This window comes from Gopherus flavomarginatus, chromosome 5, assembly GCF_025201925.1.
Source record: "Gopherus flavomarginatus isolate rGopFla2 chromosome 5, rGopFla2.mat.asm, whole genome shotgun sequence".
Taxonomy (NCBI): Eukaryota; Metazoa; Chordata; order Testudines; family Testudinidae; genus Gopherus; species Gopherus flavomarginatus.
Genome location: NC_066621.1, coordinates 27091707 through 27119552, shown reverse-complemented (window position 1 = coordinate 27119552; position 27846 = coordinate 27091707). Strand labels below are relative to the sequence as shown.

At 50.1% G+C, this 27846-nt stretch overlaps 1 protein-coding gene and 1 pseudogene across 1 annotated transcript in view; both read right to left on the bottom strand.

Moving 5' to 3' along the window:
* Nucleotides 1-1143: 1143 nt before the first annotated feature.
* KLHL12 (kelch like family member 12) overlaps nucleotides 1144-27846 on the bottom strand; it is a 230533-nt gene continuing 203830 nt past the window's right edge. The window contains exon 11 of the transcript XR_007774757.1: nucleotides 1144-1203. The gene's annotated coding sequence lies outside the window, so the exon portion shown is untranslated. The remainder of the gene's footprint in view (nucleotides 1204-27846) is intronic.
* LOC127051469 (uncharacterized protein K02A2.6-like) lies at nucleotides 21635-25271 on the bottom strand (annotated as a pseudogene).

Below are 27846 nucleotides of genomic sequence, written 5' to 3'. Positions count from 1 at the left end.
TGATGTTTGTCTTTGACCGCAGGCAGGAGGTGCAGATTTTAAACCCTGGAATATTTTGCATAGTCCAGTACCCATTTGTGGGCGAGGGGGGTTATGGAGAAGCAAATCATCAAACTATATCAGTCCTACTACTAAAACTAGCAAAAACTACTAAAACTATTATAACAGAGTTAAAACACTATATATCTAACAACATACCACTATATTATTTTAAACATGTGTCCCTAGGAGGACACTAATAGTTTTGACCTGGACCATGAGGCAATAAGAAGGTACCGGGGAGGCGGTCAATCTGCCCTGCCCTTTATCACCTCAGATGAAACCATGAGATGAGCCAGGGTGCATGCGCAGACCAGGACACTACTTTCAAATTCTCCGGCTCCAAATGCATGGAGCGCATGCGTAAACTCTCAGTGGAATACAATAGGGATCACCATTTGAAAAAGAACAAGGCAGGAACCAGGACTCAAGCAAGAAGGTAGGATACAATATAGCAGCCAGATAAAGCCCCACTGAGCATGTGACTTCTTGTGCCTCTCTTTGGGTTTAAATAGGAAGTGCTGACCAATCAGAGTTCATAGTGTACCTCCAATCAGGCCCAGGGAAGCCCTCCCTAATGTAACTTCAGGTTTCATGGTCCCTCCTGCTCAGCTGGTTAACAGTGAGAACACTGGGTGGGAGCAGTGAGGATGCCAGTTGACTGGGAACACTGCAGCTCCACGTTCAAGGTCTCTTGGGTCATGACAGCTAGTTTGGCAGGATCTATTTTCCATAAACCCATGTTGATTTGCATTAATGAATGGATATTTGAATAAATGATTTGCATTAATGGAGGGGAAATTTGGACAGATGACTAGGGAAGGGAGTATAAAAATATTGCTAGAATATGCAGAGGTGTAATCAGGAAGGCCAAGGCACGATTGGAGTTGCAGCTAGCAAGGTATGTGAAGAGTAACAAGAAGGGTTTCTTAGGTATGTTAGCAACCAGAGGAAGGTCAGGGAAAGTGTGGGAGGCACTTACTGAATGGGGGAGGCAACATAGTGACAGATGATGTGGAAAAAGCTGAAGTATTCAATGGTTTTTTTGCCTCGGTCTTCACAGACAAGGTCAGCTCCCAAACTGCCGCACTGGGCAACACAGTATGGGGAGTAGGTGAGCAGCCCTCAGTGGTGAAAGAACAGGTTAAGGACTATTTAGAAAAGCTGGACATGCACAAGTCCATGGGTCCAGATCTAATGCATCCAAGGATGCTGAGGGAGTTGGCTGTGATTGCAGAGCCATTGGCAATTATCTTTGAAAATTCGTGGCGATCGGGGGAGGTCCTGGATGATTGGAAAAAGGCAAATACAGTGCCCATATTTTAAAAAGGGAAGAAAGAGAACCTGGGGAACTACAGACCAGTCAGCCTCACTTCAGTCCCTGGAAAAATCATGGAGCAGGTCCTCAAGGAATCCATTTTGAAGCACTTGGAGGAGAGGAAGGTGATCAGGAACAGTCAGCATGGATTCACCAAGGGCAAGTCATGCCTGACTAACCTAATTGCCTTCTATGATGAGGTAACTGTAGCACTGTAAACTACAAGGGAATTTGGAGGTGGGGATGAGAAAAGAAATTCAGAGCTTTTGGCTGGAACTTAGTAACATTTTTGCGCTCCTTTGAGGGTAGCTGTGCAATGTGGCTGCACAGGTGCTGGGGGTGTGGCAGAATCCCTGGATTGAAGTGGTTTTCGTCATATACAAGGTTTACAGTTTGGCTCAGTGGCTCTCAGCACCCCCACTGTACAAATTATTCCAACACCCCTGTATGGCCAAAGTGTGCCATACTGTTCTGGCAGATTAATCAGCAATACTTTTCTTGCTCGCATGAAAATGTGAAGAATATCCAGAAACTTGTGCTGGAAAACTTGGATCTCTTCTAAAGGGATTTGGAGTTCCCCCGTGACTCTCCTTAGCAGCTCCTGGAATTGCCTGAAGTCATCTGGCGGGGAAGAGTGTAATGCAACTACCACATCATCAGAAGAGGAAGAGGGGTACATTGCCAGTTCTGGTAGAACTGCTGGAACTGAGCTAAAAAATTTCTTCTACCATTGGGTCTATATGTCTACTGGAAGGGTCCCTCAAGGGAGAAAGCAGACGATGGTTCCCTCATGGATTGGGCATGTTCTGAGGGGGGTTATTCTGCCCAGGGTTCCCAATAGGGCCATTAGGTTCGATCTGAAGAGGTTTTGGGGGTCCCTACAGCTTAGAGTACCATTGTCTCTGTGGTGGCTGGGGCAATAAGCCAGGAACAGAGTCCTCTCTTCTCCAGCTCCAGGCAGAAACTGACTGCTGCTCTCTTCTGCAGCTCCTTTTATATGGCCCTGCTGGGCCCTGATTGGCTGCTCCCTGCAGCCTCTTTCATTTACTGCTTCCCAGCAACCACTCTAGGCTGCTTGGAGGACTTCTCTTCTGATCCTCTCTGGGATATGGTGTGGCAGGACCCTGAGGCCTCCACGACTCTGGGCCTAGTACACCCCATCAGAGCATCCTTAAAAAAGACTTTTTGGGAAAAGATTAAGAAGGAGGTGAGCACAATTGCTGTCTGAAAGAAGGGGAACGAGCTGCTATACTGCTATCTTCTGGGACTCTGGGATCTGACTTAATACTGCTAGACCTTCATTGTCCTAATCCCAAGAGATGTTCTAACCAGACCAGGCCATATATGATACCACCACCTTTACTGACTCTGGCTAAATCCTAAACACCACCTGGGATGTGAGACTTTGTTTTACTTCTCCTTCCCTTTCTGTGTGTCCATTTCCTTTCCCACATTATCTCTCCTCTTGCCTATGCCTCTTGATTTTCCTTCTGTTTAATGTTAGTCTGGCTTAGCTGTCCAAGACTGTGTATTTTGCTTCACTGCTGTAACCCTATGACCTGAGAGGCAGCTAAAAGCAATGCCCTGAAGAACCTAATGCTGTACAAGTTCATGATGTCTGAGTGGCTGATAAGATCACGTTCCATGACTGTGTTTCTCCAGCGGTGAGGCTTGCAAGTGAGAATCATCACCGAAGACAGAAGCTGCATTTTCTATCTTTGCTGTTCTTTTGTCATCCCTCTTATAGATTCATAGATTCATAGACTCTAGGACTGGAAGGGACCTCGAGAGGTCATCGAGTCCAGTCCCCTGCCCTCATAGCAGGACCAAATACTGTCTAGACCATCCCTGATAGACATTTATCTAACCTACTCTTAAATATCTCCAGAGATGGAGATTCCACAACTTCCCTAGGCAATCTATTCCAGTGTTTAACTACCCTGACAGTTAGGAACTTTTTCCTAATGTCCAACCTAAATCTCCCTTGCTGCAGTTTAAGTCCATTGCTTCTTGTTCTATCATTAGAGGCTAAAGTGAACAAGTTTTCTCCCTCCTCCTGATGACACCCTTTTAGATACCTGAAAACTGCTATCATGTCCCCTCTCAGTCTTCTCTTTTCCAAACTAAACAAACCCAATTCTTTCAGCCTTCCTTCGTAGGTCATGTTCTCAAGACCTTTAATCATTCTTGTTGCTCTTCTCTGGACCCTCTCCAATTTTTCCACATCTTTCTTGAAATGCAGTGCCCAGAACTGGACACAATACTCCAGTTGAGGCCTAACCAGCGCAGAGTAGAGCGGAAGAATGACTTCTCGTGTCTTCTTTAGAACACACCTGTTAATGCATCCTAGAATCACGTTTGCTTTTTTTGCAACAGTATCACACTGTTGACTCATATTTAGCTTGTGGTCCACTATGACCCCTAGATCTCTTTCTGCCATACTCCTTCCTAGACAGTCTCTTCCCATTCTGTATGTGTGAAACTGATTGTTCCTTCCTAAGTGGAGCACTTTGCATTTGTCTTTATTGAACTTCATCCAGTTTACCTCAGATCATTTCTCCAATCTGTCCAAATCATTTTGAATTTTGACCCTGTCCTCCAAAGCAGTTGCAATTCCTCCCAGTTTGGTATCATCTGCAAACTTAATAAGCGTACTTTCTATGTATATTTGTATTTGTTTTGTTTTGAAGAAGCAGATTTGGACAACCAGAAGTTACTCACCATGTGCAATATTGATGGTTCTTTGAGATGTGTCCCCCTGTGGGTGCTCCACTGTTGGTGTGCATGTGTCCCTGCGCTGCCAATCAGAGAACTTCGGTAGCAGTGTCCATTGGACTCACACAGGGAGTGTCTCTCTCCATGCTGAATCACAAGGCAAGTCAGCATGTGTGAGCTAACTCTCCTCAGTTCCTTCTCTACCATAGTCATTGACAAGAATTCTGAAGTAGAGGGAAGGAAAGCGGGTGGTGGAGCACCCATAGGGACACACCTCTTGAAGGTGAGTAACTTCTTCTTCGAGTAGTGTCCCTATGGGTGCGCCAATATAGGTGGCTCCCAAGCAGTGCTCCTTCTGGAGGGCTGGGGCTTAGGAGTTGGATCAGTTACAGCACTGTGGAGATGAAGATGGCATCGGAGGCAGAGTCCCCAGTGATAGCATAGTGTTCTGAGAAAGTATGGACTGACACCCATGTCGCTGCTCTACAGATCAGGACATTCCTGAAGACAGTGATGGATGAGGAGATTGATCTCATGGAGTGTGTACAAATAGAGTCTGGAAGGATCATGTTGCGAATCTGGTAACACTATCTGATACAATTTGAGACCTACTTGGAGAGCCGTTGGGCTGATATTGCTGAGCCCTCAGATTTCCCCTCAATGGAGAAGAAAAGCCTAGGGGACTCCCTGAAGGCCTTTGTCCTATCAAGGTAGAAGGCCAGGGGTCTCCTGACATCTAGGGTATGAAGTATAGTCTCCTTGTTGTCTTGGTGTGCCTTGGGGTAGGAGATTTTAAGGTGAATCAACTAATTCATGTGAAATGGAGAGGTTACCTTCTGGATGAATTTTGGTTGCGGCCAAAGCATAACCTTGTTCAAAAAGAATACCGTGTGGGGGCGGGGGGAATGTGCCATCAGAGCCGTTATCTATCCTATTCTCCTGGTAATTGCTATCAGAAAAGCCATTTTCATTTATAGGTATGTTAGAGAAAAGGTGGTCATGGGTTCAAAGGGGGGCCTAGTCAGCCCTTTAGTACCAGGTTTAGGTTCCCACATGGGAATAGTAAGTCAAGGCTGAGGGAAGAGGTTTATTATACCCCTGAGGAACCTTTTAGTGGTTGGATGTGACAGCACCGACTATCTCTACAGGTTGGTGAAAGGTTGTTATAACTGCTAGATGGACCCTAAGAGAGTTTAGGGATAATTCTGACTTTTTAAGTGTCAAAGCATAGTCTAGGAAGTGTGGAAGTCTAGGAAGATACTGGGGAGATTTGTTGGGACATGCACCAAATCTGAAACCTGAACCATTTCTGCAGGTAAGTACATCGTGTGGAGGACTTTCTTCTGTGCAATAGAAAAGACCAGTCACCTTTTCCATAACTGGAGTTCTTCGAGATGTGTTGCTTATGTCTATTCCACAATAGGTGTGCGTGCTCACCATGTGCATGGGTGTCTGAAGTTTTTCCCCTAGCAGTACCCATAGGGGAGCGCCCCTAGCAACCCCTGAAATGGCACCTCCATGGCATGGTATAAGGGGCACTGTGCGCTCCTCCCACCCTCAGTTCCTTCTTGCCAGACAACTCCGACAGAGGAGAAGGAAGGTGGGATGTGGAATGGACATGAGCAACACATCGCGAAGAACACCAGTTATGGAAAAGGTAACTGTCTTTTCTTCTTTGAGTGATTGCTCATGTGCATTCCACAATACAAGATTCCAAGCTATATCTGTTGGAGGTGGGTAGGAGTTCACAAATTCTCAGGACCGAGCACAGCCCTGCCAAACTTGGCATCTTCCTTGGTCTGGGAGATGGCAGCATAGTGTGAGGTGAACATGTGAACTGAAGACCATGTGGCAGCCCTGCAGATGTTCTGAATGGGGACATGGGCTTAAAAGGCAGCAGATGAGGCTTGCGCCCTAGTCAAGCGTGCCCTTACAATCAGTGGAGGAGGGATTCCCACCAGGTCACAACAGGTACGGATGCATGAGGTGATCCAGTTGAAGAGCCGCTGAGTGGAGATCAGCCCACCCCTCATGCATTCGTTCGAGGAGATGAACATCTGTGAAGAGTTCCTGAATGGCTTAGTCCATTCCAGGTAAAAGGCCAGAGCCCATCTCACATCGAACTTGTGAGGGTGGCGCTCCTTACTGGATGCATGGGGCTTGGGGCAGAGGACTGACAGGAAAATGTCCTGACCCATGTGGTAGACAGCGACAACCTTCGGGAGGAACAAAGGATGTGGGTGGAGCTGGATCTTATCCTTATGGAACACCATGTATGTGGGCTCGGAGGTCATGGCCCTGAATTCCAAGCCCCACCTAACTGACGTGATCACTACCTGGAAGGCTACCTTCAACGAGAGGTGTGACCAGGAGCACGTAGCTAGCAGCTCAAAGGGGGGACCCATCAGCTGGGGCAGCACCAAGTTCAGGTCCCACTGCGGGACTGGGGGCATGGGAAGAGACGATCCAGTCTCTTAAGGAATTGGCCAGTCATGGTATGGGAGAATACCGTGTGCCCCTGCACCGGTGGGTGGAAAGCCGATATGGCCGCCAAGTGCACCTTGATGGATGAAGGCGCCAGGCGCTGGGCTCTAAGGTGAAGGAGATAGTCCAAAATGATCTGGATGAGGGCAGGCACGGGGGAGATGCCCTGCTCAGCCACCTGTCGGGAAAACTGAGACCACTTTGCCAAATAGGCTCGGCATGTGGAGGGTTGCTTGCTTTCCAAGAGGACATGCTGAACCCCTTCTGAGCACGTCCTTTCCTCCTGGCCTAACCATTGGGCAGCCATGCCATGAAGTGGAGTGCCACTAGGCTGAGGTGGAGGAGCGGGTCCTGGAAGAGCGGGTCCAGGCAGGACAGCAACGGCTGTGGTGGGGCGACCGGCAGGCTCATGAGGGCCCCATACCAATGCTTCCTGGTCCACGCTGAGGCAATCAGGAGGACCCGGGCCCTGTCCATCTTTATGTTTTCCAGGACTTTGCTGATCAGTGGGGGGAAGGCATAGAGCAACTGGCTTGACCAGGCTAGGAGGAAGGCATTGGAGATAGCACCCCATCCTAGCCCCACCTGGAGCAGAACCAGGGACAGCGATGGTTCTGTTGAGTGGTGAACAGGTCCACCTGGGGAGTTCCCCACTCTTGGAAAAGTCTGTGCACCACTTGTGGGTCAGGAGACCGCTTGTGCTGAGAGGAGAAGTCCCTGCTCAAGCGATCCGCCCTCAAGTTCCGGGCGCCCGGTAGGTGGAAGGCCTGTAGGTAAATGTCGTGGGCTATACAGAAGTCCAACAGCTTCCAGGCAGAGGGCAGAGGATTGGGCCATGCCTTGCCTGTTGATGTAAAACATCAAGGCTGTGTTGTCCGTGAGAATCCTGACCACCCTGCCCTCCAGGTGCGAGCAGAAGGCCACACACACCAGCTGGATCACCCTGAGCTCCTTGATGTTTATGTGGAGGGTCAGGTCCTGTGCTAACCACAGCTCTTGAGTCTGAACGTCTTCCACATGGGCTTCCCACCCTAGGTCCCATGCCTCGGACACCAGTTGCATCAACAGAGGCCTGCCTCTGAATGTTTTGGGCACAGTGAGGACCTTGTCCATCCTGTCTCTGGCCTGGGAGAACACCGAGGCCAACTAGAGATGGAGGGGCCTCATTCTGAGTCTGGCATGACAAACCACATATGTGCACACCAACATGTGATCCAAGAGCTGGAGATACGCTCTGGCCATCTGTTGTCGCTGGAAATCTCATGACTGTGTCGATGAGTCCTTTTAATGTCTCAAACCTGTCTGGTGGGAGGAACGCTCTGGCCGACGTGGGGTCCAGGACTGCCTCGATAAACTCTATGCATTGAACCAGGACTAATGTGGACTTGGTGTCATTTGCCAACAGGCCCAGAGTAGTGCACATGGATAGAAGGAGCGCCACGTGATCCCGCACCTGTGACTGGGAGCTGCCCTTGACCAGCTAGTCATCCAGATAGGGGAAAATCTGGATCCCCCGGCACCTGAGGTAGGTCACCACCACAGACATACCCTGGGGCAATCGACAGGTCAAACAGGAGGACTGTAAATTGGTAGTGTTCCTGTCCAAAAGTGAAACAGAGGAAGTGCCTGTGCCTCTTGAATATATGGATGTGGAAGTATGTGTCCTGCAGATCAAGGGCGGGGTACCAGTCCCCAGGATCCAGGGAGAGAATGATGGAGACCAGGGAGACCATGTGGAACTGGAGCTTCAGCATGTGCTGGTTCAGACCTCACAGTTCCAGGATGGGCCTGAGCCCCCCTTTGGCCTTCGGGATAAGGAAATAGTGGGAGTAGTACCCCTTGTATTTGAACTCCGCTGGCACCACTTCCACTGCTCCTAGGCCCAGGAGCCGCCCCACCTCCTGTTTGAGCAGACCCTCAAGAGAGGGGTCCCTTAGGGGAGATGGGGGCAGAGGGTGGTTGGGTGGGATAGAGGTAAACTGGAGGGTGTAGCCCCGGGAGATGGTACTGACGACCCATAGGTCCGAGGTCAGACGCAACCACTCCTGGAGAAAAGCACACAACAGGTTGGAGAAGGGAGGCTTTATTGAGGGTGTATCCCTGATATGAACTGGTAGGTCGCCCCCAGGCGTCCCGTCAAAACTGCTGTTTCCTGGCCTGTTTGCCCTTGGAGGACCTAGGCTTGGGGCAGACTGGGACTGCCTCTGCAGGCATTTCTTATAGTCCCGCAATTTTTTATAAGGGGGCTCGTATTTAGAGTGGGTGGCCTGGGCAGGAGCCTGCTGCAGCTTAAACTTGCATCTAGCCGGAGCCGGAACACAGAGGCCAAGAGTCGTAAGCATAGTGTGGGAGTCTTTCAGGACATGCAGTTTTATGTTCGTCTGTTCTGCAAACAGAGCCTTGCCATCAAATGAGAGGTCCTGCAAGGAGGTCTGCACCTCACTGGACAGTCCAGAAAGCAGGAGCCACGACGCCCTTCTCATGGACACCATGGACTGCACGGCCATGTCCCCCACATCCAAAGCTGCCTGCAGGGTTGCCCTGGCAGCCGCTGTACCCTCTTCCACCAGAGCTTTGAACTCCTTCCTGGCATGCTCCTGGAGGGAGCCCTCGAACTTGGGCAGAGAGCTCCACAGATTGAACTCATACCGGCCCAGGAGACCCTGATGGTTTGCCACCTGAAACTGGAAGATCAAGGACAAATACATTTTTCTGCCAAACAAATCCAGCCTCTTTGAATCTTTATTTTTCAGAGTGTGGGCTGGTTGGCCTTGCCATTCTCTGTGATTGACCAACTCTACCACTAGGGAGTTAGGGGCAGGGTGGGTGCATAGGTATTCATGCCCCTTGGCAGGCACAAAATACTTGCGTTCCGCTCTCTTAGAGATGGGAGGCAATAAGGCCAGGGTTTGCCACAAGGCATTTGAATTTTTTGCCACCACTTCATGGAGTGGCACGTTCACCCTGCCTGGTATTGAGGTAGACAGACATTAAAGAGGGAGTCTGAGGGCTCCTCCACCTCCTCTGCCTGAAGGTTGAGGTTTGACGCCACCCTTTTCAACAGTTCCTGGTGGGCTTTTGAGTCCTCCTGCAGGATGGAGGAAGGAGGGGCCACAATCGCTCATCCGGGGAGCGGGAGGAGGCAGGTCTGGTACTTCGTGTGTCCACCGGCACTGGAAGATCCACCACCTGGTTGCTCTCCGGGCACGGCGCTGAATATGCACGTCCCACCGACTCCTTCCTTGGAAGCCAGGAGAGGGAGGCCGATGGCAATTCCGAGGCTCTGGCCACCGAGTGAGCCCACACCAGGGGCTGCTTTGGGAGCCATGGTGTCCACTGGTACCGTTCTGCTGGCCACGGGTCCCAGTGCCACTGCACCTGCTGTGGCACTGGTAAAGCAGGCTGTTCGGCCTGGCTGGCCTGACCCATTGATGGACGACTATGAAGGGAGGCCGGGCTGATATATGACTTACCTTTGTCCCTGAATGGGGAGGAGCAGTGGCGCCAGGAGTGGTGCCGACCGCGAGATCCCAACGTGGAGGAACTGTACCGCCAGTAGCAGCTGCTCCGCAATCAGCTCTGGCGGGCAGATCTGCACTGGCAAGGCATCAACGATTGACGCCTGGGGCTGCAGGAACAGTTCTGTGGCGGGGTCCTGGAGCGAGACGTTGAAAGGGAATGGCATTGACATTCGTATCATGACAGGCTATGATAGCCCCTCAGAGACGAGGACCTTCGGTGTCATCTGCCTTGGTCCCATCGGCATCTACTCCTCGAGGCAGAGCGGTGTCTGGAGTCTCTGTCGGAACCCAGCCAGATAACCTGGTGGGGGTCGACGGTGACCTGTGTGAACTATGCACGAAACAGTTGCTGAGTGGCAAACAGCATTGGGAACATTCCCTCGACCCGTGACTGGTACTGAGACGGGGGTGACTGCAGAGATCCCAGCTGCAGCTTGCCCCTGGACCATGGGCCCAACATTGGCGGTGCTCCTGGTACTGGCATGGACATAATGTCCCAGGCCGCTTGCAGGCCTCCGGTGTGGAGGGCATCTGGACATTCAGGGAAGCCTGCTCCAAATGGGCCAGGCTACTCCGCTTGACCTGAGATGTAGGCCTACAGGCCGATGTGGACCGAGGACTGCCTAGCATGGGTTTAGCCTCTCCCACAGTCTTGCTTCAGTGCCTCAGTGAAGTCCTCTTCTTAGCCATCTTGAAATGCCCCGCAGATGGGGAGCGGTGCCGACTGGTAGATGGTGCCGGTGGGTTACCACGCACCAACACCATGGTACTTGGTGCCAACTCGGAGCGGTGCTCCATCAGGATGGCCCAGAGCCTGATGTCTCTCTTTTTTTTTAGTCCGAGGCTTGAATGACTTGCAAATCTTGCAGTGATCGCTGAGATGGGTTTCACCCAAACAACATAAACAGTCCATATTCATAGAATATCAGGGTTGGAAGGGACCTCAGGAGGATCACTCCCTGGCATCGGTCGCTTACAAGTGTCACACGACTTTAAATCTGGGGCGCGGGGCATTTCCTGGCCTGGGAGCACTAACTAAACTAACCTAAAACTAAGCAAACTACTAGCTACAGGTACCATACATCGAATGATCAAGAGTTCTGGGGAAGAGCTGCAGCAAAGCTGGAGCAGAGCAGTTGCGAAGCACCTTCACAGGCGGCAAGAAGGAACTGAAAGTGGGGGAGCATGCAACGCCCCTTATACTGTGCCATGGAGGCACCACTCCAGGGGTCTTGGGGCACTCCCCTATGGGTATTGCTAGGGGAAAAACTTCTGACACCAGAGCACGTGGTGTGTACACACACCTATTGTGGAATACACATGAGCAATCTCTCAAAGAACCTCTTGTACTTCCCTTGAGCAGGAGCTGTCTAGGTGTTGGAACCAAGCAGCAGCAACATTTTGAGATGGAGAACCCGCCAGGCTGAGCTATAGGGTACGCTCTTTGTCCCGTGAGAAGAAGTATGGAAGGGACATTGGTGTCACAAGCTGTGCTAGGTAAGGGTACCAGGCCTGTCTCGGCCAAGTAGGAGCAATCAGAATGACACGAGCTCTGTCTCTTTTTATTTTTAGAAAGTCCTTCAGCAATAGAGGAAACAGGAAATGCGCAAAGAAGGTCCTTGTCCCAGGGAAGGAGAAGAGCATCACCCAGTGAATGCGGTCTCATGGAAATTTCTTGTTCTGGTAAGTAGCAAACAGGTCCGTGGAGAGTGTTCCCCATTGTGTGAATAGGTTGTGGAGTACTGATGGGTATATCTCCCACTCATGATTGTGTAGGAATTTGAGACTGAGATTGTCTGCTATAGAGTTCTATGTGCCCAGGAGGTAAGCCACGGACAGAGTAACATTGTGGGAGATGCACCATTGCCTCTGCACATAGGAAGGGCGACCTGCCCCTCCTTTCTACCCCGCCAACTGATGTAGTACATGCAGGCTATATTGTTGGTTAGGATCATTGTGTGTGAGCAAGGAAATGAGGATAGGCATTCTTGACCACACCCAGCTCGAAGAGATTGATGAGAAAAGATGGTTACTCACCTTTGTAACTGTTGTTCTTCGAGATGTGTTGCTCATATCCATTCCAATTAGGTGCGCGCACGCTGCATGCACATTCGCTGGAAGATTTTTACCCTAGCAACACTCGGTGGGTCAGCTGGGTCACCCCTCTGGAGTGGCGCCGTTATGGAGCCAGATATATACCCCTGCCGACCCAATGGCCCTTCAGTTCCTTCTTGCCGGCTACTCTGACAGAGAGGAAGGAGGGCGGGTTTGGAATGGATATGAGCAATACATCTCGAAGAACAACAGTTACAAAGGTGAGTAACTGTCTTTTCTTCTTCGAGTGCTTGCTCATATTGATTCCAATTAGGTGATTCCCAAGCCTTACCTAGGCAGTGGGGTCGGAGTGAGATGTTGCAGAATGCAAAACTGCTGAGCCAAATGCTGCATCATCTCTGGACTGTTGAACCAATGCGTAATGTGAGGCAAAGGTATGAATCGATGACCAGGTAGCTGCCCGACATATTTCTTGGGTGGGAACATGGGCTAGGAAGGTGGCAGATGAAGCTTGAGCCTGAGTAGAATGGGCGGTGAGGTGGCTAGCCGGAACGTGAGCCAAATCATAGCATGTACAGATGCAGGACGTTACCCAAGATGAAATTCATTGGGATGAGACCGGTAGGCCTTTCATCCGGTCTGCCACAGCTACAAAGAGCTGAGGTGACCTTCGGAAGAGTTTTGTTCTCTCGATATAAAAAGCGAGAGCCCTGCGAATGTCTAGGGTGTGCAGCTGTTGTTCCCGACGCGATGGGTGCGGCTTCGAGAAAAAGACTGGGAGGAAGATGTCTTGATTGACATGAAAGGCAGAAACCACCTTAGGGAGGAAGGAGGGGTGTGGTCGCAGCTGTACCTTGTCCTTATGGAATAGCGTATACTGGGTGTCGGCTGTCAAGGCCCGAAGCTCAGATACTCGTCTTGCTGAAGTAATAGTGACGAGGAAGGCTGTCTTCCAGGAAAGGTACAGCAGTGAGCAGGTGGCCAGTGGTTCAAAAGGAGCACCCATAAACTTGGCTAGTACCAGGCTGAGATCCCAGGTAGGGGTTGGGCGTCTGACTTGAGGGTACAAACGTTCCAATTCCTTGAGGAACCTTGAAACTATGAGGTGAGAGAAGATTGATCGGCCATTTTCCCCTGGGTGGAAGGCGGAGATGGCTGCCAGATGCACCTTTATGGAAAAGACCGCTAGGCCCTGTTCTTTCAGGGACCAGAGGTAGTCTAGGACAGTAGGAATGGACACCTGCCTGGGGACTGAGTTACACTGAGTGCACCAGCAGGAGAAACACTTCCACTTGGCCAGATATGTCATCCTAATGGAAGGCTTCCTACTGCCCAAGAGCACCTATTGGACCAAGGCAGAGCAACGTAACTCAGACTGGCTCAATCATGCAGCAACCATGCTGTGAGATGAAGAGACTGCAGGTCCGGATGGTGAAGCCTGCCGAAGTCCTGTGTTATGAGATCTGGCCAGAGTGGCAGGGGAATCGGGTCTGCCACTGACCGGTCGAACAACGTGGTGTACAAAGTGCTGCCTCAGCCACGCTGGAGCAATCAGGATCAGGTGGGCACTGTCCCTGTGGAGCTTGAGTAGGATTCTGTGGACGAGCAGAAACAGTGGGAAGGCATAGAGTAGGTGCCTCTTCCACAGGATCAGGAATGCATCTGAGAGGGAGCCCAGGGAGCGTCCGTGGAAGGAGCAGAAAACCTGGCATTTCCTGTTCTCTCGGGAGGCAAAGAGGTCTATGTGGGGAAGCCCCCACTTCTGGAAAACAGAATGGATGATGTCTGGACAAATCGATCACTCGTGAGACAGGAAGGATCTGCTGAGGTGATCCGCCACAGTGTTCTGGACTCCTGGGAGAAAAGACGCTACCAAGTCGATCGAGTGGGCTATGCAAAAGTCCCAGAGGAGGAAGGCTCCTTGACAAAGGAGGGAGGAGCGTGCTCCTCCCTGCTTGTTTATGTAAAACATGGCCCTTGTGTTGTCTGTGAACACTGATACACAACGGCCTTGGAGATGGTCTCGAAACACCTGGCATGCTAGACGGACAGCTCTCAGCTCCCGCACATTGATGTGCAAGGCCAGCTCTTGAGGCGACCAGAGGCCTTGAGTGCAAAGGCCCTCGAGGTGGGCACCCCAACCCAGAGATGGTGTGTCCGTGGTTAGGGCCATTGAGGGTTGCTGTGGGTGGAATGGCATCCCTGCACAGACTAGAGTGGGGTTTAGCCACCAGGTTAGGGAGCCCAGAACCTTCCAGGGAATAGTGAGCACCGAGTCCAAGCTGTCTCTGCGTGGTTGGTATACTGAAGCAAGCCAGGTTTGAAAGGAACGGAGGCATAGCCTCGTGTGCTTGGTCACGAAGGTGCAGGAGGCCATGTGACCTACTAGGTGGAGGTAGGTGAGCACCGATGTTGTCGGGAAGGTTTGAGACCTCGAATAATTGAAGCCATTGCTTGAAAACGCGACTGCGGGAGGCAGGCTCTGGCCAGATTGGAGTCCAGAACCGCTCTGATGAAGTCTATTCTCTGCATGAGTATCAGAGTAGACTTCTCTGTGTTGATCATCAAGCCTAGGCTCCCGAAGAGGTCTTTGACGATGCGCAGGTGCTGCAACACTTGTAACTGGGAAGTCCCTCGAATGAGCCAATTGTCGAGATATGGGTAGACGTTAACCCGACGACGTCGGAAGGAGGCGGCGACTACAGCCATGCATTTTGTGAACACACATGGAACCACAGAAAGGCCAAACGGAAGTACAGTGAACTGGAAGTGTTGATGGTTGAACACAAAACGGAGGTACCGTCTGAGTGGTGGGTAAATTGCGATGTGGAAATATGCGTCCATCATATTGAGGGCGGCATACCAGTTTCCTGGATCCAGGGATGGGATAATGGTCCCCAGGGTTACCATGCGGAACTTCAGCTTTATCATGAATTTGTTGAGTTCTCGCAGGTCTAGGATTGGTCGTAGACCTCCCTTTGCCTTGGGGATTAGGAAATAGTGAGAATAAAAACCCCTGCCCCTCATGTCTTTTGGCACCTCTTCTATAACTCCCAGGCTAGGAGAGACTGGATCTCTTGTAAGAGGAATTGCTCGTGAGAGGGGTCCCTGAAGAGGGGCGGGGAGGGAGGGTGGGAAGGCAGGGTTGAAACAAACTGGAGGTGGTATCCCACTTCCACTGTGCGCAGGACCAAACGATCTGAAATTAGCTGGGACCAGGAAGAGAGGAATTGGGAGAGGCGGTTGAAAAAGGGAGAAGGAGGATCTGGTAGAGCAACTGGTGGGCTGCCCTTGGGTGTCCCATCAAAAGTTCTGCTTGGGCCCTGCTGGTGGTTTAGGGGGTGCCTGATTTTGACCTCCTTGAGGGCCAGACTGCCTCCAACAATTTCCTCTACCACACCTTCTGCTAAAGTCCTGACGCGGCCTAGGCGGGGCGTAAGGGCGGTGTGGCTGGGGCCAGAAGGTCCTGCTTTGGGCCACTGCGTGTGCATACCCAGCGAGCGCATTATAACACGATTGTCCTTCAGACTTTGCAATCTGGGGTCAGTCTTATCTGAGAACAGGCCCTGGCCTTCGAAGGGCAAATCCTGAATAGTTTGTTGTAATTCAGGGGGAAGGCCTGATACCTGGAGCCAGGAGGTACGCCTCATTGTCACTCCTGATGCCAGAGTTCTGGCTGCAGGGTCCACTGCATCCAGAGAGGCTTGGAGGGAGGTTCTTGCTACCTTTTTACCCTCCTCAAGTAGGGCAGTAAATTCTTGACAGAACTCCTGGGGATGAAGCTCCGTAAACTTCCCCAAGGACACCCACGTGTTAAAGTTATATCTACTTAGCAGGGCTTGTTGGTTTGCCACCCTAAGTTGGAGGCCCCCGGCCGAGTATATTTTGCAGCCTAGGAGGTCCATGCGCCTAGCCTCCTTTGACTTAGGAGCTGGGGCTTGTTGGCCATGATGCTCCCTTTCGTTCACCGATTGCACCGCTAAAGAGCAAGGAGGTGAGTGAATGTAGAGATATTCATACCCCTTTGAGGGGACCATATATCTTCTCTCTACTCCCCTTGCTGTAGGTGGAATCGAGGCTGGGGATTGCCAAATGGTGTCCGCATTAGCCTGTATGGTGCGGATAAACGGAAGAGCCACTCTACTAGGTGCATCAGCTGATAGGATGTCCACGACAGAGTCCTCTATTTCAGGGACCTCCTCCACCTGTAAGTTCATATTCTGAGCCATTCGTCTCAAAAGGTCTTGATGGGCCCTGAGATCGATTGGTGGAGGGCCTGAGGAGGATGTTCCCGCCACCGCCTCATCAGGCAAGGTGGAGAAGGAGAGGCCCGGGACCAGGGGGTCCTGTGGGGGCTCCTGTACTTGAGGAGCATCATCTGCGTCAGGTGGAACCTGGGTGTCTGCAGATGGTATCGGAGCCTCATCTGGTGCCGAGCAGATGTTGGTGCCAGTAGGGGTGGGTGCTGGGGCTCCTTCTCGGTACCGGAGCAGTCCGGGGCTGAAGGGGCGCTCCTTACAGAAGCAGTCTGTTGGGTGCTCGGTACCGACACTGCAGGACCAAGTGCCGACTCCATAAGGAGCTGTTTCAGTCAAAAGTCTCGCTCCTTCTTCGTCCTTGGTTTAAACAACTTGCAGATGTGGCACTTATCGGTAAGGTGGGATTCCTCTAGGCACTTGAGGCAGGAGTCGTGGGGATCCCCTATTGTCATCGGCTTTTGGCACGCCAAGCACGGTTTGAATCCTGGTGCCTTGGGCATGGGCCTGTACCGGGGTGGAGGAAAGGGGCTAATCCCCGATTCCCCCCTTAAACTATATGCACTAACTATAAATACAACAACTAATACTAACTATAACTACAAGAACTGGAACTATATACACAATAAACAGCAAAGAACTACGAGTAGCTAGGGATGTGGAGATCAGCAAAGCCGCGCTCCACAGTTCCAACGACCATCATGGGCGGTAAGAAGGAACTGAAGGGCCGTTGGGTCGGCAGGGGTATATATCCGGTGCCATAACGGCACCACTCCAGGGGGTGACCCAGCCGACCCACCGAGTGTTGCTAGGGTAAAATGCTTCAGACGAACGTGCACGTGGCGCGCACACACCTAATTGGAATCGATATGAGCAAGCACTCGAAGAAGAAGGGATATTTCTGCAGGAGACCATTTGCTTGCATCATGAGGCTGTGTAAATGCATGCCCCACCTATGAGTGATGCTTTGGTGGTAAGGAGCAATGATGGTGACATCTGCGAGAAGGGGATCCCTTTGCACACATTGGCTGGGTCCTTCCACCCGTCTAAGGAGTTTTTGATCCTGGTGGGTAATGACAGGGGTTTGTCCAACCTGTCCCTGTTTGGTCTGTAAACCACACTGAAACACACTTGAAGGCATCGCACGTGAAGTCTGACATGCGGTGTCACCACTGTGCTTGCTGCCATGTGTCCCAAGAGTTGGAGGCAGAGCCCGGTATTTGTGGGCTGCATAGAACAGTGTCTATGAGAGTAACCAGGGATAGGTATCTGTGTTGAGGTAAGAGGGTTTTGGCCTGTAACGCATCAAGGTTGGCCCCTATGAATTCCAGGCATTGCACTGAGGTGAGGGTTGACTTCTAGGTACTGATATATAGACCCAGTTCTGTGAACAAGTGTATCATAGCACCAATGACTTGGTGAGCCTCCTGGCAAGATTGGGCTCTGAGGAGACAATCATCCAGGTATGAGTAAAGCAAGCGTAAATGAGCAGCCACCACTGAGAGAACCTTAAACAATACCCTCAGGGCTGATGATAGCCCGAAGAAGAGCATTCTGCATTGGTAGTGGTAATGTCCCAGAGTGAACCTGAGAAATCATCTGTGAGCTGGTAGGATCGAGATGTGAAAGTAGGCATCCTGGAGGTCAAGGGCCCCAAAACAGTCTCCTTGTTCCAGTGCTGGAATGATCATCAATAAGTAGGGCCCCACCAAATTCACAGTCCATTTTGGTCAATTTTACGGTTTTAGGATTTTCAAAATTGTACATTTTATGATTCCAGCTATTTAAATCGAAATGTCATGTTGTTGTAATTGTAGAGATCCCAAAAAGGAGTTGTGGTACAGTCATAAAGTCATTGTGTGTGAGGGGGGAGGGGAGGTTTGCAGTTCTTCTACCCTTACTTCTCCGCTGTTGCTGGTGGTGGTTGTGCCTTCAGAGTTATCTGGGAAATTCTGTCTACCTTCCCCCCAGACTATCTCCCTCCCAGTAGCCTTGAGAGACTTCTCCACCAAGTTCCTGGTGTACACAGATCCAAACCCCTGGATCTTAAAACAAGGAGAAATTAACCATTCCCCCTCCTTTCCCCCTACCAATTCCTGGTGAGTGCAGATCCAACCCCCTTGGATCTTAAAACAAGGAAAAATTAATCAGATTCTTAAAAAGAAGGCTTTTAATTAAAGAAAGAAAGGTAAAAATCATCTCTGTAAAATCAGGATGGAAAATAACTTTTACAGGATAATCAGATTCATAGAGCCCAGGGGAACCCCCTCTAGCCTTAGGTTTAAAGTTACAGCAAATAGAGGTAAATCCTCTTAGCAAAAAGGAACATTTACAAGTTGAGAAAACAAAGATAAAACTAACACGCCTTGCCTGGCTGTTACTTAGAAAGTTTGAAATATGAGAGACTGGTTCAAAAAGATTTGGAGAGCATGGATTGATGTCTGGTCCCTCTTAGTCCCAAGAGTGAACAACCCCAAAACAAAGAGCACACAAAGAAAACCCTTCCCCCCACCAAGATTTGAAAGTATCTTGTCCCCTTATTGGTCCTTTGGGTCAGGTGTCAGCCAGGTTACCTGAGCTTCTTAACCCTTTACAGGTAAAAGGATTTTGGTGTCTCTGGCCAGGAGGGATTTTATAGTATTGTACACAGGAGGGCTGTTCCCTTCCCTTTATAGTTATGACAGAAGGACTCTGAACTTTCGTATTTTTAAAAAGTTTGATGGTTGCAGAGAAAAACCTTGAAAGTATGACCCAGTGTAACTAATGCAGCACTGCCTGCCTGAGTCTGCAACTGCCTGAAACAATAGCTCTGCCTCATAGATATAAATGGATTGTAATGCCATGACCCACTGCTCAGGGAAGGGCTACCAGCCTGACCCCAGTAGAGTGCTGTGTGTGGCAGGAGCAACAGGTCGCACTTACTCACTGAAGCAGACACATCCTGACTGATGGAAAGCCACCTGGCTGCCACCGTGCTGCTCCTGACTGTAACTCCTGGAGCAGAAAGGGGGCCCCATAGTGCTGCCCTTGCCATTCTGAGGGGGCACTTCAAGTGAGGTTAGGGGTAGATCCTGTGGCAGATTAGCCACTGGGCCAATGAGGCCTATGCCCAGGACCCTGGCCAATGTGGAAGGGCCCGGAAAAATGGGCACCCCCTGTGTCCTGACCCTACTCCCTGGCAGGAGTGCCGGTCAGGTAGGTGGAGCGGGACAAGCCCCCATGGCCTGACTCTATTCCCTGGCAGAAGCGCCAGGTGGGGGTTGGGATGGGGCATGCCCCTGCACCCCAATCCCATTTCCCTGGCAGGAGTGCGGGGAAGGGAGGGAACTACAGGCAGAAGGGGTGGCTGTCCTGTTGGGTCTGTACTGCCCTTTACACCAGGCCACTTGCTCTGGCCCAAGGCCCAACAAAACTGTAATCTGCCTCTGAGTAGATCCACAGCACAAGGCTGTGGGGCATGGCCAGGGTCTCTGTGTCACGGTGTGCCAGGGCACCAAATTGCTTTAATCCAGCACTTTTACATTGTGTTTGGAATATCCCTGTAATGCTTGATCTTAACCTTTAGTAGCGTAAGGGCTGGATATTGCTTTCAGTGACATCTAGCATCACACTAGTTAAGTCAGTGGTGTTACTCCGGATTCATGCAGATATAACTTGGGGCAGAATCAGGTCTGATGTGGTCAGTGTCACATGCAGGGAGCATACCCCTCTGCTCTCATTGTGTTAATGGGCCTGCAAATGAATCGTCAGGAATGGAAGCTGCTTGGTGATAGTGTGGGTGTCACCCAAGTAGGTGCCTTCTCCATTGCAAAGCTCAGCTCTGTAAAAGAACAGTGTGCCAGCAGTAACTCATGTCAGGCGTCTCTTTAGCTCCACTCAGCTCTGTTTCATTTGCCTGGTGACAAATAAAGAGCACTGGCAAGATCAGGTTTAGATGAGCCCTTTGGAGAATCCCCCTCGCCCCCAGGCCTGTGGCAGATCCTATAGGTCTTTTCACTGAATGGCTGAATAAATTGATTCCAGCTGCTCAGCAGGACTTGAGATAAAAATGCTCACAGTGTTATGTCAGTCTTGGCTCCTGAGCCATCCAGAACTGACCTGAACAGTCCCTGTCCATGAGAGTCAAGGTCTGCTGCAGGCCAGTAAACCTGGCGATTTACAGATGGCTTTAGGTTGGAATGTTTAGAAGGGCTCAGGCCCCACAAATGGCTCCTGTGAGCCAGATTCTCAACTGGCAGGAATGAATCTCCATTCAAGTCAGTGCACCTATTTATACCAGGCCCAGTAAGTGTCACTACTCTGGGCTTAGAGAAGAATATGTTGCAGGGGTGGGGAGAGAGACATGCTCAGGCTGTGAGACTTTTTAGGCAAGTAGCTTCCTGGGAACAAACAGATAAAGTAGAACCTGTGTCAGATCAAACCAAACCCGTTTTCCTGGTCAAATCAGCAGCCTGTACACGCCTACACAACTCTTGTGTCATCATCTGGGCTAGAAATGAGTTTCTGCCAGCTCACAACCTACACAGAGATCCTGACAGCCAGTGTCATTCCTCTTCTCACCACAAAAGGGTCATTTGAGTTGGAAGTTATATGATTTTGTAATACTGTGACCTGAATTATTAGTGTGTGTGTCCATGGTGCCCCTAGTTATAAGCAAGGCTGATGCCAGTGTAGGAGTCTATAAGGTCCGGGTGATAAGCCAGGCTCTAGTGTGTGGACGTTGTGATTGCTGACTGGTTGGCCCTAGTTTCATGGCTGGACCCCAAAAGTACTGGTCCATGTCTGGACTGCAGCACTGTGAAAGACAATCACGGAAAATCTCCAGTCCCTGTGGGGAAGAGTCCATGTGTGAGTATAATTTGATCCTGTGTCCTAGGTCAAAGGGCATCTTTCATGTCTGGAACTGCACAGAGACTGTGCTGCAGCACCTGTGAGAAGTATGTTTGGATCTCATGTCTTCCCAGTAAACAGACCTGCTCTGCATGGACACTAAGACCTTTTTTTAACAGAGGTTGAAAACCACCGTTTGATACTGTGGAGGTCATCAGACTACCCACATGGTGCCTGAGTCTCAGTTCCAGTTTAGGAAGAAATCACTTGAGGTCAGACAGCAGACAGCTAACAAAACTACCATATATTTACAGACACAGAGCTCACCTAACCAGCTGAAGCTGGCTGGGCTATCCCCTAGTAATCTAACTCAGTTGCCATAGGAACAAAAACCATGATAACCAAATGCACAACATATTCCTCTCCCCCTAATAAGAACATCCCCTAAATATAACACACACTAGACTAGAGAAGGAGGGTAGACTGCCTCCATTCCCGGCTAAACCCTGGGGATTATTTTGCCCTGTAACCGTGGGTTCGCCCTAGCTAAAGATCCAGCCGATGAGGAGGCCTTCTGTCTCTAGATGGATTACGGCAAACTTCTGGTGTTGTTGCACCCGAAAGTACCATGGGCTCAGGGTCCACAGCACGAACAGGTGAGGAGGTGGTATCAGCCTGTGCTGGGCAAAGGGGTATCTCAGCTGCCGGCTGTAATGGAGGAGAACAGTCAGGAACAGGTGATTGGTGAGTTGGTGTCTCACCAGAACAGATGAAGTCAGACCACTAAACTGCAGATGTGTCCTGAGGACTGGCATGACCTGGCAACAGCTGATCTACATGTCGCCCCCAGGTAAGATTCTCTGCAGTACGGACTGTGTAGGAAACAGGTCCTGTTTGAGTGATGATCATGGCAGGGACACATTTAGCTCTGGAAGTATAATTCCGAGCCAAAACTGGCTGTCCCAGGCTAAAGATTCGGTCTTTTGCTCTGGGTGCCCGTCTGATGACTTGATATTGCTGCTGATGTTGCACAATTTGTCGGGGTTCAGAAGGTTTCAGCAGATCAAAGCAAGTGTGCAGCTGTCGTCCCATCATTAGAAAGGCCGGGGATGCCTGGGTCGTAGCATGAGGTGTGTTTCTGTAGGAAAGTAAGAAGGTATCCAGACGCTTTTGAATGGAGTGTTGTCCCCTTGCTGATTTCAAAGCGTGTTTTATTGTCTACACAAATCTTTCAGCTAATCCGTTGGTGGATGGATGATATGGTGCTGACATGATGTGGTGTATTCCATTTGCCTTCATAAAATTTTGAAACTCCTGAGAGACAAACTGCGGTCCGTTGTCGCTCACAAGTTGTTCTGGCAGACCGAAATGACTAAAGAGTCCCCGTAGTTTTTGGATAGTACTCTCTGCAATAGTGGACTGCATTATAGAGACTTCTGGCCATTTAGAATGGGCATCTACTGCCACCAAGAACATGCTTCCTTCAAGGGGGCCAGCAAAGTCAATGTGAATATGTTGCCACGGGTTTTCAGGCCAGTCCCATGGGTGTAGGGGTGCCCACTGGGGTGCATTCCACACACCCTGACATGACATACAAGCTTTTGCCTTCTCTTCAATAGCACTGTCCAATCCAGGCCACCAAAAATAGCTTCGTGCAATTTCCTTCATGCGCACTATTCCACAGTGACCGGAATGTAGCTGTTCTAACATCTGTGATCTCAGTGGTGATGGAATAATGACACGTCTCCCCCACAACAAACAACCAGATTGGATCGATAACTCCGTCCTCCTGGACATGTAGGTAACAAGGTCAGGTGAGACCGGAGAGATTTGTCGAGATTTTCCATGCATCACCAGGTCCATAACTTGGGATAATACTGGGTCAACGCGAGTTGCCTTCTTTATTTGAGTAGCAGTGATAGGTGTATTCTCTACCTGTTCAAAGTAGAAGATTTCCTTTTGGGCACTATCTTGATGTTTGACCGGAAAAGGCAACCTTGAGAGGCCATCTGCATTGCCATGCAGAGTGGATTTCCGATATTTGATTTCATATGTGTGTGCTGAAAGTAACAATGCCCAGCGTTGCATACTACTAGCAGCTAATGGGGGAATGCCTGTGTAGGGTCCAAAAATTGATATCAGAGGTCAATGGTCTGTGAGAAGAGTAAACTTTCGCCCAAACAGGTACTGATGAAACTTCTGAATTCCAAAAACAATTCCTAATGCCTCATGTTCGATTTGGGCATAGTTAGTTTCTGCTTTGCTTAGAGTGCGTGAAGCAAAAGCAATCGGTCTCTCTCTTCTCCTGAAGGCATAATGTGTGACACGATTGCTCCAACTCCATAAGGGGAGGCATCGCAGGCCAATTGTAGGGTAAGGATGGATCAAAGTGCGTTAGAACTTCAGAATTTAGCAGTGCATCCTTAGCTTTGTTAAATGCAACATCACAGGCTTCAGTCCACTTCCAGGCCCCAAGAGCTCATGAAGTGGTTTTAGCAGTGTGGCTAACTGTGAGATGAACTTTCCATAATAGTTTAGTAGTCCTAGAAACGAGCACAGCTGGCTTACATTTCGAGGGGGGGAGCCTCCACAATAGCTTTAACTTTTGCAGGGGCCTTATGAAGACCTGCAGAATCAATGATGTGTCCCAAATATTCAACAGAGGGCTTGAAGAATTCACACTTGTCTTTGCAAACTCGTAGGCCATACTCTTCCAGTATTTGTAGGGTAGCCTCTAAATTCTTTAAGTGATCCTCTTCATTCCTTCCAGTGACCAGGATATCATCCAGATAGCACTGAACGCCTGACAAGCCACACAAGATCTGGTCCGTAGCCCTCTGGAACAGGGTGGGAGCAGATGTTATTCCGAAGGGTAGGCGACAGTATCGATAAAGCCCCTTATGAGTCACAATAGTCAACAGCTCTTGGGACTCTTCATTGACGTGCATCTGTAAATATGCTTGACTCAGATCAGTCTTACTGAACTTTTGTCCCCCAGCCAGGCCTGCGAAGAGGTCATCGATGCGGGGAAGCGGGTATTGCTCTGCACACAACACTGGGTTGACAGTGACTTTAAAATCACCGCAAATCTGGAGAGAGCCATCTTTCTTCACTATTGGAACAATAGGAGTGGCCCATGAGCTATGGGTAACTGGTATTAGGACTGCATTGGTGACCAGGCGCTCCAGGTCTGCTTCAACTTTTGGCCTGATGGCATATGGCACAGTTTGGGCTTTCAGATATTTTGGTGGACTGTCAGGTTTAATGTTCAATATCACAGTGATTCCCTTCATACTTCCCAGATCCTCTCCAAAAACAGCAGCATGTTTCCTTAGTATAGGGGTTAGACTGGTTTCTTCTTTAGTCATCCGGTGCACTTCTGCCCAGTTCAGCTGAATCTTCTCAAGCCAAGACCTACCCATTAAGGCTGGGTAGTTACCTCTCACCACAAACAGTGGCAATTTAGCAGCCTGTCCATTGAGCTCCACCTTAACATCAATAGTGCCCAGCATGGGCACAGCTTCTCCCATATACGTCTTCAGAACAGTTTTTGTTGCCTTAAGTGGAAGATGTTATAGTTTTTCTTTATACACAGTCTTGGAGACCAGCGAGACGGCTGCACCGGTGTCCAGTTCCATGCGTATAGGTTTGCCATCCAACAACGGGGTTACCCAGTATTCATGTGAGCCCACCGCCAAAGACAAAACATGCAGTGGCACTTCCTCTTGCGATGAGGTATCACCTTGATCATCCTGGGTCTGCTCTAGGGTGTGCAGGGTTCCTCTTTTTGTCAGCCAGATCATAGGCCTCTTTTTCTTTTGTTTACAGGAACACTCAATGTGTCCCTTTTTGCCACAGTGTCGACACACCAGGTCCTTACACCAGCATTCTGATGCCTGGTGACCTGGCTTACCACACATTCTTGACTCTGCACAGTTTTGTGGGTAGGTTCTTGTGACACCTTTTGCACCCTAGGGGATGCACCGATGTATTGCGCCTCCCTTGTAGCCAGTTCCATGGAGATAGCAATATCAACAGCCTTCTGTAATGTAAGCTGAGCCTCTGTCAGTAGGCGCTTCCATATAGCTTCACTGTAGAGGCCACACACTAACCTGTCACGCAGGGCATCTTTTAACATCTCTTTAAATTCACAGTGTTCTGCTAGCTTTTTTAAAATTGCTACAAATTGTACAACTGTTTCATCTGCTTTTTGGTCTCTTTTGTGGAACTGATATCTTTCAGCAATTACCAGTGGTTCTGGAGAAAAATGGGACCCCAGGATTTCCACAATGTCACTGTAAGATTTAGTCTCAGGCTTAACAGGGTGTAGTAAGCTGCATAGCAGGGAGTAGGTTTTAGCCCCTACAACACTTAAGAATATTGGCACCTTCTTCTCTTCTGTAATGTCATTTGCAATAACAAAAAGCTCAAAACGCTCAGTATACACATGCCACTGCTCTATATTCTCATCAAAAGGTTCCAGTGGCCCGGTCAGAGTAGCCGTGATTTTTAGTTTCACTTTCACAGTCAGTGCAAACAAGCAGTTTTTTTGTTTGTTTGTTCTTTACCTTGACTTCTACTTCCTTCTGTTACTGGAGCAGCACCGGAATCCCATCCATTGTCACCAATTGTTATATCCTTGGGGGCAGCCAGTTTAGGAAGAAATCACTTGAGGCCAGGCAGCAGACAGCTAACAAAGCTACCATTTATTTACAGACACAGAGCTCGCCTAACCGGCCGAAGCTGGCTGGGCTATCCCCTAACAATCTAACTCAGTTGCCATAGGAACAAAAACCATGACAACCAAATACACAACAAGTTCTGTTCCAGCCCCTTCATGCCAGTGGTATAAAGGGCCCACAAAGCCAGTGGCAATGGCTGCTGAGGAAGAATCTTGCTGTAAAGAGCAGCACAGACCCAGCAGGACAGCCCTGGCCCAGGAAGCATGGTAGGATCATGGCTGAGTGGTGAGGACATGGCACTGCTAGGATCTGGCTATTCTCGACAGCTAGCAGGCTCCCTTGGGGGCTGTTGCAGCTGAATATAAGTTAGAGCAGTTCTTAGGCTATTATAACTTAAGCCAGGGCCAGGCCAAGAATATATTACGAGGGAGCGGGAAGTAGGAGGGACACAATACATAGGCACAGTTTAACCGCTATATTGGGGGGGGGGCACGGTGTGCACTGAAGCCAGTTTCCCTGGCTCACTGGCTCTGTCCCCCAACCTGGAGAGGAGGTACCTGGGCTGCCAGTGCTGGAAAGGGGGAGGGCCTACTTAACAGGGGAACCTCAGATGCTGTTGCTATCGAGGGGATGCTGCCTAATGGGCTCTTGCTCCCCCCACATTCCCCTAGCCCCTCTCTTCCTCATCTCATCTCCCTTCCCCTCCCCACTGCCCCCTCCCCTCCTGCATTCCCCTATCCCCTTCTCTTCCCCCTGTCCTAGCCCATCCCCCTTCCTCCTCCACTGCCTTTTCCTCCACCCTTCCACCCGACTCCCTTCCCCTATTTCCCTTGCCCTACCCAGCCCCCCTGCTCTACCACATCATGGGCATCCACTGGTGTACAGAAAACAGGGCACCCAGCATATGTAGATGGGGATGCCCACTGGCACTAGAACCAAGGAGGTGGGGTCCAGCTGCAGAGTCAGCGAGCCAGAGTGGCCACCCTCCCTCACCTGGACAGCTCGGCGCTTGCAGAAATCATGGAGGGTAGTGGCACATGACCCAATGTGTTCCCCATGCCTCACCTCTGTGGAGGCAATATCCCTTTCTTCCCCCGACCCCCCAAACTACACCCATGGTCCCAAATGTGTCTTCAAGACCCTCTCCCTAAATATCCTGGTTAGTGCAGGAACACGCCGGGGCAGCACTGGCAGTTCTAGGCTGGAGCCTATGATTGGCCCCAGCATTAATACACTAATGGTATATCTACACTATGAAATTAGGTCGATTTTATAGAAGTCAATTTTTAGAAATCGATTTTATACAGTTGATAGCATACATCCACACTAAGTGCATTAAGTCGGTGGAGTGCATCCTCACTACAGTGGCTAGCATCAACTTATGGAGCAGTGCACTGTGGGTATCTATCCCACAGTTCCCGCAGTCTCTGCCGCCCATTGGAATGCTGGGTTAATCTCCCAATGCCTGATAGGGCAAAAACATTGTCGCAGGTGGTTTTGGGTACACGTCGTTATCGCCCCTCCCTCCGTGAAAGCAACAGCAGACAATCATTTTGTGTCTTTTTTCCTGGGCAGACACCATACTACAGCAAGCATGGAGCCCGCTCAGCTCACCATCACCGCTGCTGTTGTGGGCAAGTCTACTGTGGGAGCTGCTGTGATCCAAGAAGCCAATGCAATCACTGACGTTCTGTTATCAACGGTAGTGACTTTGGGAAATGTACGGGCCTTTTCAGATTTAGGTGCATCATATTCCTGTCCTTTGTCACTGGTGAAGAAGCCTTGCAACCATACATTCCAGTCCAGCGACGAATCTGGGGGAGCTGTTCTGGTCCTCCTGGGTGTTGCTGGCAGCAGACTGTGCAGTAGGACTGCTAACCGTCCTCATCCACTGCTTCTGCTGCAACTATGCCCTCTTGCTCTCCTGCTCAGGGGATCCGTTCATG